Raw genomic sequence first — 11,494 nt, 5'->3', positions numbered from 1 at the left:
AAGGCACATTGTTGCAAAATGCCCGGGGAATACATAAAGCAGAACTCTTATCTGATAAACGAACACAAGCAAGGTTAGAAGGATGTAACTTCCTTCTTTGCCTTTCCTCCCCCAATTCCAAATCACAAACAGCAGCTAATTTCAAAGGTTGTCTGCTCCACCCAGCCCCACTCTGACCCTGACAACTTCTGTTAAACCTGTTAAGATTAATTCTGAAGCTGAAAGAGATCATAGAAAATGCACGTTCATACCCAGAAGGCATTCTTCCTCCTGAATGGGAGGATTCTCAGATACCCAATCAGATCGAGGGTCCAAACTTTAGGATTCTGGCAAGACTCTTGGTCAAACAAAATCAACATTCAGAGGACACACACTTGGCCTGTGCTTCGAGAGAGACTGAGCTCATTAAAATACCAGATACTGACTCAGCAGAAACCAACATTGTTCTCTTAGAATTCAAACAACTAAATTGTTCCAGATATTTCCTTAGAAAATGGCAAAATGAGAAACATTCAGGAGACACACTGGCTGAAGTGCTTGTGTGCAGGAAAGGGTAGAAGGGTTCTCCTCCTCCCCCCTCACAGCAGCTTCGTGTAGAGATTGGAAAGTGCTAGGGTGTTTGTTCGATTGAAGAGAGTGAGGGCTGCAGCTCTCAGCCCGACACTTAGGAGCCCCTTCAGGATGCAAGGGCAACTGAGTTTGCTCTACCCTGTCACCGCTTCCCTGTCACCGTCAGCTCCGCTACCAGGCGGCGTGGCGCACACTTTCAGGGTCTGCAACTCTTAGGCAGGCCAGGCGCCCCTTTCCCTTGACTTGGGAAGAGGTAGGAAAACACCTTGAAGAGACTGAAAAGTTGAAGAGCAGCGTCAGTGTTTTGAGTTCATGCTGACATCATTAAACAAGGTTCAAATTACTTTAGAAAGAGGGAACTCTAGAGAAGAAATGAGGGAGCTTGTGGGTTCCCAACGGAATACAAATGAAGACTATGCTGAATCTGCCCTGGCTGGTTTGGCTCAGTGGTTAGAGCATCAGCTTTCAGACGGAAGAGTCCGGGTTCGATTCCCATCAAGAGCACTTACCTTGGTTGCAGGCTCCATCCTCGGCCCCAGTCGGGGCTGGTGTGGGAGGCAACTAATCAATGTGTCTCTCTCATATCGGTGTTTCTCTCTCCCTTCCACTCCCTCTGAAAAGCAATGAAAAAAATATCTTTGGGTGAAAATTAAAAAAAAAACAACTATGCTGAATCTGAGTCCAGTAAATGTTAAGTGGAGTGGTGGTGTTTTGTGTGAGAGCAGCAAAGGGAAGTCCCTGGGAGGAAGCGCGGCTCCACACAGGGCACTTGGCACAGGGAATCAAGGGCTTCCTTATATTTGTTTTACAGAATAATGGAATTCTTTAAACCTTGAATAGACCAGGGAAAGGGCGGGGGTGAAGTGTTAAGAGGGGTTATTCTAATTAAGCAATGAAAACTAGTACTCCTGGTAGGATAGAGCCCATAGGTCTGCCCATAGGTCTGAAGGGTTTCTTAAAATCTTTGTGACAACCAATTTTGGGGCCTGATGTTAATTTGGGTATTATTGGGCCTTATCTGCATGTTTAATTTGGAACTTAGCAGGAACCTTGAAGCCATGAGCTATATTTTCCCATCCAAAAATTTTGAATTAAGGGCTTAGATTTGGAATAGTGTTTAAATTTGTATTAACAGCCCATTTCTTTCCCAAGGTTATTTACACATACTTTGTTTTATTCCTATAAGAATGGAAAATTTACCTTTTACCCAAAGGGTTAAATACTCAATTGAGTAATTTTATTTTTTTCACTTGGAAGCCGTTTTTTTCCCTAAGTAAAAAGCCATTAAAGATTCATCCCTTTGAAGACTAATTTTTAATCTATTTAAATGTATTAACATAAATTACAGAGCTCAATTTACAGCTCAAGTCTCCTTGTACACAAAGTGTCCTGTGATTTAGAAGGTTTTCTTTTCTCATCCTGGAGGGGTTTTCGTAAAGGGCTGGCACATTTAAAGTAATGGAGGTGTGACTTGATTTCTTAATTTTTCCCCCTGGAAACATTGAATCCCTTTATCTTAGATTTATATAAGCGCTCAGAGGTCTCTTGAAACCAATACAAATAGGAAATCCACTGAGGTTGAGAGACATTATAGAAGTGTTTTCTACAAATCTAGAGGGGGCCTAAATAATTCAAAAGTATCTTTGATGTTAAATTCATTTCCGTGTCATCTATAGTGTGTCCAGACCAACCCTCCAGAAACAAGCAAGCTGAAAACTCTGGAGGTTTCAACACCTTGGACCCCCACTCCCAATCCCTCAATTCATACCAATTCAAACACAGTGCAGTTGGGGTTTTACACGGGGAGCAAATCTTTCATTCAAACAACAGAACAATAATTTAATTATTAGACAATCTAAAGACTAAGCAGGAGCATTTTTCCCCCTAGGGAGAAGAAACCATGCATACATTCAGAAAACACATCTCCAGCCCTGAGCTTTCCCAAACCATCATACACATATTTATCCTCTAGGGGGCAGTAGTTCCTTGCTCTGGAAGAAAACAACCTTAGTGTGGTCCAGAGTTTTGCCGTTTGTAGCCTCCAGGGAAAATTCACTTATCTGTGCTTTAATTCGAAAAGAAAACAAGTTAACTTCAAATCAGATAAAGCTCTTACCCAGAAACTAGAAATATTTATTCCAGAAGACAGAAATACAGGAGTTCTTCATCTGCTCTGATTGCTGGCAGGATCGCAGATAAGACTCCACCTGTATTCTCTGGATTCATACCCATGAACATTTGGCAAAAGCCACAAGACAATAATCCACAACAACAGGAAACAAACTGCAGTGTTTCTGGATGCTCTATTGATGTTCTTAGCCAGTTGCAACTTGATGTCCTTATTTTTAACTGATTAGAAACAGATCTCAGAAACAGGCAGGTACCCCAATGAGACCCCAATGAATTGTCATTGCCTGTGTTCTCTCTGAAAACAGAGCCTGAGACAAGGACTTGCTTGAAGGGAATTTATTTGGGGGGTGATTCCAGAGTGCAGGAGTGAGAAACTGGTAGGGTGACCAGCCACCCCTGTTTACTGGGCCCTGGGGACAGCCAGTTCAAGGCTGAGCTGATGAGTTGGTTTGATCCCATGACACCTTTTTTTTTTTTTTTAAGTTAATGCTCACCTGAGGATATTTTTTCCATTGATTTTTAGAGAGAGTGGAAGAGAGGGAGGGAGGGGGAGAGAGACAGAGAGATAGAGAGAGAAACATGGATATGAGAGAGATATATCAATTGGTTGCCTCCTGCACATGCACCAACCGGAGCTGGGGATCAACCTGCAACCCAGGTACATGCCCCTGACTGGGAATCAAACCCAAGACCCTTCAGTGCTCAGGCTGACCCTCTAACCACTGAACCACACCGGCCAGGGCTCCCATGGCACATTTTGAGGTGCATCTCAGAATTGGAGAGCACCAGTTCTCATACCCCATTAGTCAAGTGTTGCCCCTTGGGGTGTTAATTCCTCCCACATTTAGAGCTCACAGGCATGAGTGCCTGTGAGTTCCTGTAGGCTTTCCCATTGTGGCTTCAGAAAAGCCTTGGGCAGAAAGTGAGAGAAACACAATGCAGCTGAGGCCCAGCAGCACTGTTGGGTTACGCCTACACAGATCTGGTTGCTGTAGCAATGGCTGAAGTAAAAATTGGGCTGACAGGATGTGAGGTCCAGCACGACAAGCGTCCAATTCATGAAGGTCAACATTGCTTCCCTTTGGTTGGCTCATATTTGAGCTCCACATGGAGCTCTTAGCTCCCCTTTGGTTTATTAATTTAAATTAGGTGAAACTCTCAAACTGTTTAAATAATAAATTCTGCAAGTGGTTTTATTTCCCTCATGTATATTGGGGAAGATGTCATGCCATGTCCTGGTGAAAAAGAGAAGAACCAAAGGTTTTGCATTCATAGGTATAACTCCCTCAAAAAACAAAATGTCCATTTAAATGTCATCACTAGTGTAAAACATTAGGTAAAATAACCAAAATCACAGACTTTTGAGAGGTTAAGGCATACCCTCACAAGACATGTCAACAACTTCTGAAGCCCAATGTCTTGCAAAACTTATTGGAAATCATACTTGCAACAATGATTCATATTTATATTTTTACTTCCATAGTTCTTTCAAACTTTTTATTACAAAAAATTTTCAGAATCCTCTTATACCATCAACAACCACCAACTTTTGCCAATGCTTTTTCTATCTCCCCCCATTAAGAATACATGAAGCAACAGAAAAACTAATTGCATGGTGTTACGTAAAAGATAACATGAAGTCTAGATGTAAGCAAACCAGGGTGGAGTAGAATTGAATGATGTCTCCAAAAATGAGCTCCCTCTAATGCGTTGGTTCTCCATTTTTAGAATGTGGTAGCAAGGTAGCTGCTAAGTCTCCAGAAATCACATCCTTGTTCCAGGAAGAAAGAATGAAGTAAAGCGAAAAGGACCTAAGGATATGCCAACTGCCTCAGGTTTCCTGTGTAGAGCTGAGAGAAGCTCTACTCAGCGCCCTTTACTTACATCTCTTTGGCTTAGACAGATCACCTGGTCTCTACTTGCTGCAAGGGAGTGTGGATGGTGAGCGATTTTAGCTGGGGACATAGCCACCCTGAACTAGACCAGGGTCCTGTTAGTCAGGAAAAAGTCCTCACTTCTGAGGAAGTCCTCTGCCCTTTTGCCAATGATCTTCTCTCTGCTTCCAGTTTTCTCCCTTCCCTTGACCACCCAGGACATTCCTTTATTTAACAATATTTATTTAATACTCACTCGCTGCCAGTACCAAGGCCAGGTCCTGGGGCTCTAAAGAGAAATAAAAAGTAGTGTTTGCTCTTGAAGAGGTCCTAGTGTAATCTATAGCAGGAAGCCAATACACAATATCTAAACTTGATAACTGCACAGTCACAAAAGCACATTATTTAAAAGATATAGCCCTGGCTGGTGTGGCTCAGTTGGTTGGAGCATCGTCCTATGCACCAAAAGGTGGTGGGTTTGATTCCTGGTCAGGGCACATACCCAGGTTGCAGTTTCTATACCCAGTCAGGACGAATGTGTGGGAGGCAACCAATCAATGTTTCTCTATCACATCAATCCCTCTCTCTCTCTTTCTCTCTCTCTCTAAAAAAAAAACAAATAAAAAAACAACACAAAAAACAAAAAACATATAGAAGAAACCTCTCAAATATATAAAACCAGAAATGGCCCAAAGGGGTCCCCTTTGGAGATCAGACTGGAGCAGGAAAGTGTAGAGCTGGGGATTGTTGATACCATTAAAGCTCTTTTGTACTGCTTGGCTGTTTTTTTTTAAACCATGTGCTTACATAACTTTGATAAAATATAAAAAATAACTCTGAAAAATAACACTGCAGTAAGCATCTTTTTGCATAAAGAATGGTTGCCATTTTTGGTTAATGTTTTCATGATATATTCTTAGAATTTCTGTGTTAAAGATTGCAGATACAAATTTGTTTCCAAAAGTGTGCAGGGTTGTTAAAGAGTTTAAAGGAGTGACATATGTAAACTACCAAGCACATAGCAGGCACTCAGTATACAATATTGAGAAACAAATAAACCACCCAGAGTTTAGTCTGAATTCCAGCCCCTTCCCAAGAGCTGCCACAAAGAAGGGTAGCTCTCTTGATGACATCCTCTGGGCCTTTTGCTAACACAAATAGTACTGCAGTGAGCAGTCCTGTGCCAGGGTCAGTTCAGGTTGTTGCCAGTGTATATTTGGGATAGGTTCCTGGAAATGGGTAAACGCCTGTCATTTGCTAGATATTGCCATGTCTTCTCCTTTAGGGTTGTGCCACTTTGCACTTCCCTTAGTAATGTGTGAATGTGTCTTTTTCTCACGGCCTCACCAAGAGAAATTGTTGTCCAACTGTGGGATGAATATTCTCAAAGTGGCATATAGCAACTCCAAAATCCTGAGGACCCATCGAATATGTATATGTTGCTTAGCAATAAGGAGTATAAAGAACGATAATTTGTTCTTTACCTCAGGGGGGATGTCCCAGCATGCCTCAGACCTAGATCCCCTAAAGCCTTCACCTAAGGAGCAGGCTCTTGAATCTTTGTAGAGTTTATCTCCTATCCTCTGGCACACATGTGTCTTTTCAGACATTGATTAATGCCATATTCCTGTTTACCAGGTCCAATTAGCATGATGTCATCAATATAGTGAACCAGAGTGATGTTCTGCAGAAAGTCAAGATGACCAAGATCTTTGCAGGCTATATTGTGACAGTGAGCAGGACAGTTATCATAGTCTTGGGGGGCGACTGTGAATGAATACTGCTACTTTTTCCCTAAACATGTGAACTGCTTTTGTTTCCCCTTACTAATGGGAATTGAAAAGAATGCGCTGATAGAGTTCAAACAAGTCTCAGAAGCTGTGCTGACCTATCCCAATAAAGCTACTACATCCAGCATGAGAGCTGCTTGGGAGCTACCACTTGGATCATATGGTTATCATGATCCAAACGTTTCCTGCAGACACTGGTACAAGTGGATTAAATGGGAGACATAATGGGAGCCACCACCCCTGTACCCTTTAAGTCTTTAAGGGAGACATTAATTTCTGAGGCCAAACAAATTGCCAACTTACAGATTCAGGGATTAAATAATGGTTCTAGTTTTAAGCTACGAGATTTTGGGCATGGTTGTCATGTAGCAGAAGCCGCACTGGGTACGCAGGTTGGAAATATAGAGGAGAGATCTGAACAGGGCATGTAGGTTTAGGAACCATAAGAAGACAACTGAAGTCAACAGGATAGATGAGGCTGTCCTGGAAAATCATGTAGAGGAAGAAGAGCTTGAGGCCCCCAAAGTCAACATTACCATACTAAGTTCAGCGATTTCTCTCTCAGAAAATGGCACCGCCATCTACGTAGGCACCAAAGCTGGAGGCTGAGCCTTTAGCAGCACACACTGTGCCTTCAGTCCTTCCTTCAGGCCCTCTGCATTCCAGCAAACGGTTCTTCCTGATGCTTCCCACCACCATGCCATTGCCCACGCATTTTCTTCTATCTGCAATGCCCTTCCCAGGCCATTCTTCATATACTTAACTGCCATTTCCACTTCATATGTCACTACTTCTGGGGACTTTCCCTGACCACCTCTAACCAGAAGTTAGATTTTCCTCCTCCCATATTGTGCACACATCACTGAGATGATTGTTTTATCTTGGCAGGCCCTTCACATCCTCCCCACTTGACTGTGCGGCCCCGAAGGGCATGGACTGTGCCTTTTATGTCTGTAGGCATCTGTGTTATGTGTAATAAAAAATGTAGAGCGTCTCTCTAGGAACGAAGAAATCAGCTTGGGGTTGGGAGATTTCATAATGGTCAGTTTGAATGACAAGTCTGATTAGTTTTTTTCTTTCTTTCTTTGATAGAATGCATAGCAATTACTGTTGATGGGTGAATGCCCACACTTGTTCTCAAACCATTTTTCCACCCTGGCTGGTAGCTAGGTTGGTTAGAGTGTCATCCAGATACGCCAAGTTTGCAAGTTTGATCTCTAGTCAGGGCACATACAAGAAGCAACCAATGAATGCATAAATAAATGGAACTCTCTCAAATTAATAAAAAAAAATTTTTTTAAACCACTTTTCCTTTGTTCCCTTAACTATAGAGGGTTTTTTCTAAATAACACTAGAAAACCTAAAGAGTTGGTTTTTCAGGTTTCCTTATATTCAGTGTGGCCAATAAGGCGAGGCAGAAGTCTTCTACAGGTTTCTAAGAAAGCGTTTGCTTTTCTGTTCCACAGGACACTTGTGCTGGCCCACCCCTTTCTGCCATCCTCCTGCCTGAAACACAGATGTGAAGCCTGAAACTTCATCAGTTATCTTGTGCCTGAAGCAACAAGCCAGCACGCTAAGGGGGGCAGAGCAGAGAGCCCCCAGGAGTCTGAGCCTCTGAAGGCATCTTAGAAGCACTGCCTGGCCTTGGGCTGACTGCCTCCAGACCTCTCCTTATGTGAGATCAATTAAGCGATCTGAATGTTTAAGACACTACTTGTCAGGTGTTCTGTCACAGAGCAGAAAGCGCCTAACTGAGACCGACTGCACAGAGCCACGGGAACTAACTGCCAGAGACTGCGGAGTCAAGGTCATTCTAGGATCAGTGTTAAAGATAAATCTACCAATTAACGAATACATAGGAGTTTTGTGTTTTTTCAATTCAGCTCTTGGTGCCGCGGGGGAGACTTGGAAACAGAAATGGAGCCTCTGCTCTTAAAGTGTTTACAGTCAAGTGGGCGGTGGTCTGATGAAATATTACATGCACAATGCTGTTGAGAGCTGGATTTTATAAAGCTCAGAGGAGAGGGTGCTCAGCGAAGGGGAAGTGGCTCAGATGGGGAAGGTTTCCTGGTGGGCGAGGGGCTTGAATAGGGCTTCAGAAGATAAATGGGGTTTTGATTAGCCCATCCATGATCTCTTCTGAGAGGTGAGTGAGCTAAAGTAGGTAACCTGCAGGCAAGCCTCCAGCACGCAGTAGAGGCTCATTAAATATTAAATGCCCTTCTGGTTCTCCATACAGGGGGTTTAGAAAAATGTTTCTCTCCCTCTCAGATTCATTTACTCAACCCATATTTATCAGGCCTTTACTGTGGATGAGGAAGTGCCTTGGACACAACTAAATGTGGGCAGAATACAATCGGTACCTGACCTCAAAAAACTTCTGGGCCCTGGCTGGGTAGCTCAGTTAGTTAGAGCGTCATCTCAATATGCCAAGGTTGCAGGTTCGATCCCCAGTCAGGGCGCATACAAGAAGCAACCAATGAGTGAATAAAGGAGTGGAACCACAAATCAATATTTCCCTCTCTCTCATATCAATTAAAAACATTAAAAAACAAAAACAAACAAAACACTTCTGTTCTAATGACAGAGACAGATGACAAACAAAAGAAAAATGCTGCACTGGCAAAGGCAAGATTAACAAACCCAGGACTGGGCAGCTTCCTTCCCTTCTTTTAGGCCTCTGCCTTCCCAGATTGGTTGCACATCTAAAGTCCTATTGCCCAAGCAACTCAACAGGCAACCCTGCCTCCTGGAGTACGTAGGAAGTAGTGGCCTCAGGGGACACCTGCTGCAGGTGCTGTGTGTGGTCTCCGTGCCCAGGCACCCCCACAGCCTGCAAGCTTCTGCCATTCTCTTCTGCCCACCCAGGTTAATCACTGTGTACCACCCCCCCCCATCTCCCTTTCCTCATCACACATACTGCCCCCATTCTTCCTGATGTGGGCTGCCAGCGCCCCAGCCCACACACTCTGGCCACACCATCCTGCTTCATCTCCAGGGAAAAGCACTGCTCCCTCATTCTAAAGGGCCCTTCATTTCCTCCTCTCCCCGAAGCCCTCCTCTTCCTTGCCCAGAGCTGAGGGATCACACAGTCGATCATCCCAAACTGGGACACTGTGAAGAGGGAAAGGGGTGCTATTAATAATCACATCAGACAAGAGGCAAATCGAGGATGTGGTCTCCTGTCCGGAGTCCAGTGCTGAGGTCTCATGCTCCCGACCGCCCCTTCATCTGGTACCTCATCATTTCCCAAACTGGGCTCTGTGGAGCATTCAGGAGATATCAACAGGGTTTCACAAAGACAAAAAGAAACTAAAGATTCCACATTGAAATAATTTTGAGAAACTCTGAGTGAACCCAAGATAAACAGGTTTCCTTAGTGTAGGACTTCCCCAAATTACTATGCATTGGTAAAGGGAGAACATGTCACGTTTCCCAAACCCGTCTGACCATGGAAGCCTTGAGCAGAGAGCATCTCATGGATGTAACACACTTGAGAAATACTGAGGCAAATGGAATTGTTCCCAGAGTTTAAACTTATCTCTGTCCCAGTTTTTAGTATTCAGATATGAACAACAGGATGGAGCTGGGCTCATACCCAGCTCTGCTTCTTTCCAGCTGGGGACCATTTTGCATCAGGATGCTTCTGGCTGCAAGCAACTATATCAATAGGTATTATGGTTTACACAGCGAGCACTCCTGAGCTAAGCATTTCCAGTAGTGTGTCCTCAAGGACCCAGGCCTTTTCCATTTCTTCACCCTGCCATCTTTGTTCAGCTTGTCACGATCTCCTCTCATGGCCGCAGGATGGCTGCAGCAGCTCCAAGCATAGCACACAGAAACAAAGACACCCAGCAAAGAAAGACATGTCCTCCTACATAAGTTTTTACAATTTATTTTTAGCAAGAAAAAAGTTTTCCAGATGCACCCCCATCTCCACTCGACATTCCTGTAGAAGTCTTCTCCCCGGGTCTTGGTGGCTACTAAGATGACCAACCATCCCAGGATGCCCAGGACTGACAGGTTTTCTGGGACTCAGCACTACTAGCACTAAAACTGGGACATTCCTGCGCAACTTAGATGAGTTCATAACTGGGTAGGAATGGACCACATGACTGCCGAAATCAATCATTGGATAGAGGAACAGAATTGCCTTGATTAGTTTAGACTAAGCAGGATGGACACCCTGAAGCAACGGGGAAGGCCAGTGTTCCTGAATATGGAATGACAAAACCTACTTCCTTACAGTGAGGAAGAGGGGGGAAAGCTGTTGGGGAGGCAATCAGCAGGGCTGCCTTATCCATAAAATGAGATACAGTGATAATTCTCTCTCATGACATTATGATGGTCAAATACAATGACATGTGACAGTGCCTTGCCTAGGGACCAATACAGCAGCTTTTTATTAAGCACTTATGTGTGCAAAGCACTCTACTAAAGGCATTACCTGTCCTGTCACTACATTTACACAACATTCTAAGAGACAGGAATGTAAATCCCATATTACAGGTGTTTGTAAGACATAAAAAAGTTAAGTGACTTGCCCAGGGTCATGCAGTTGGTAAGGGGCAGAGCCAGGTCTCAAAACCAAACCAAGTCTGTCTGACACCAAGATGCCCATCTTCATTTGTTTACCCCGCTGCCTCGCACAGTTGTGCATCAAATGTTAACTTCCCTCCCTTTAATATCCAGCACCTGGCGCTGGGCCCAGCATAGGGTGAGCATTAACGAAATATCTTTTGAATGGGTAGATGGTTAACAGCTGACATTGCTGCAACTGTTAGGATTCACAAAGAACTTCTGCCTGAATTTAGGATACTCTCCCCCAGAATTGGTCCTCTCCCAGGGATCCTCCTAGCAAATGGCACCAACATCTATCCACCTGCACAAACCAGAAAACTAAGAGTCACCATCAACCCCTCTCCCCTTCTCCCACACGTTATATCCAGCCCACCATCCAGGGTGTCTCTCAGATTTGTTCATTTCTCTCCACCCTCCATGACCTTGGCCCACATCGCTATCACCCCCCCACCTGAACTGCTCAAGAGCACCCCAACTGGTCTGCCCACAGCCCTGAAGCCATCCTCCCAGCTCTTCTCCATGCTGTAGCCAGAGTGGTTGTCTGTTTCT

This window comes from Miniopterus schreibersii (assembly GCF_964146895.1).
Source record: "Miniopterus schreibersii genome assembly, chromosome: 12".
In the NCBI taxonomy this organism is placed as follows: Eukaryota; Metazoa; Chordata; class Mammalia; order Chiroptera; family Miniopteridae; genus Miniopterus; species Miniopterus schreibersii.
The sequence above is the reverse complement of the archived record's forward strand: the minus strand, read 5'-3'. Positions refer to the sequence as shown.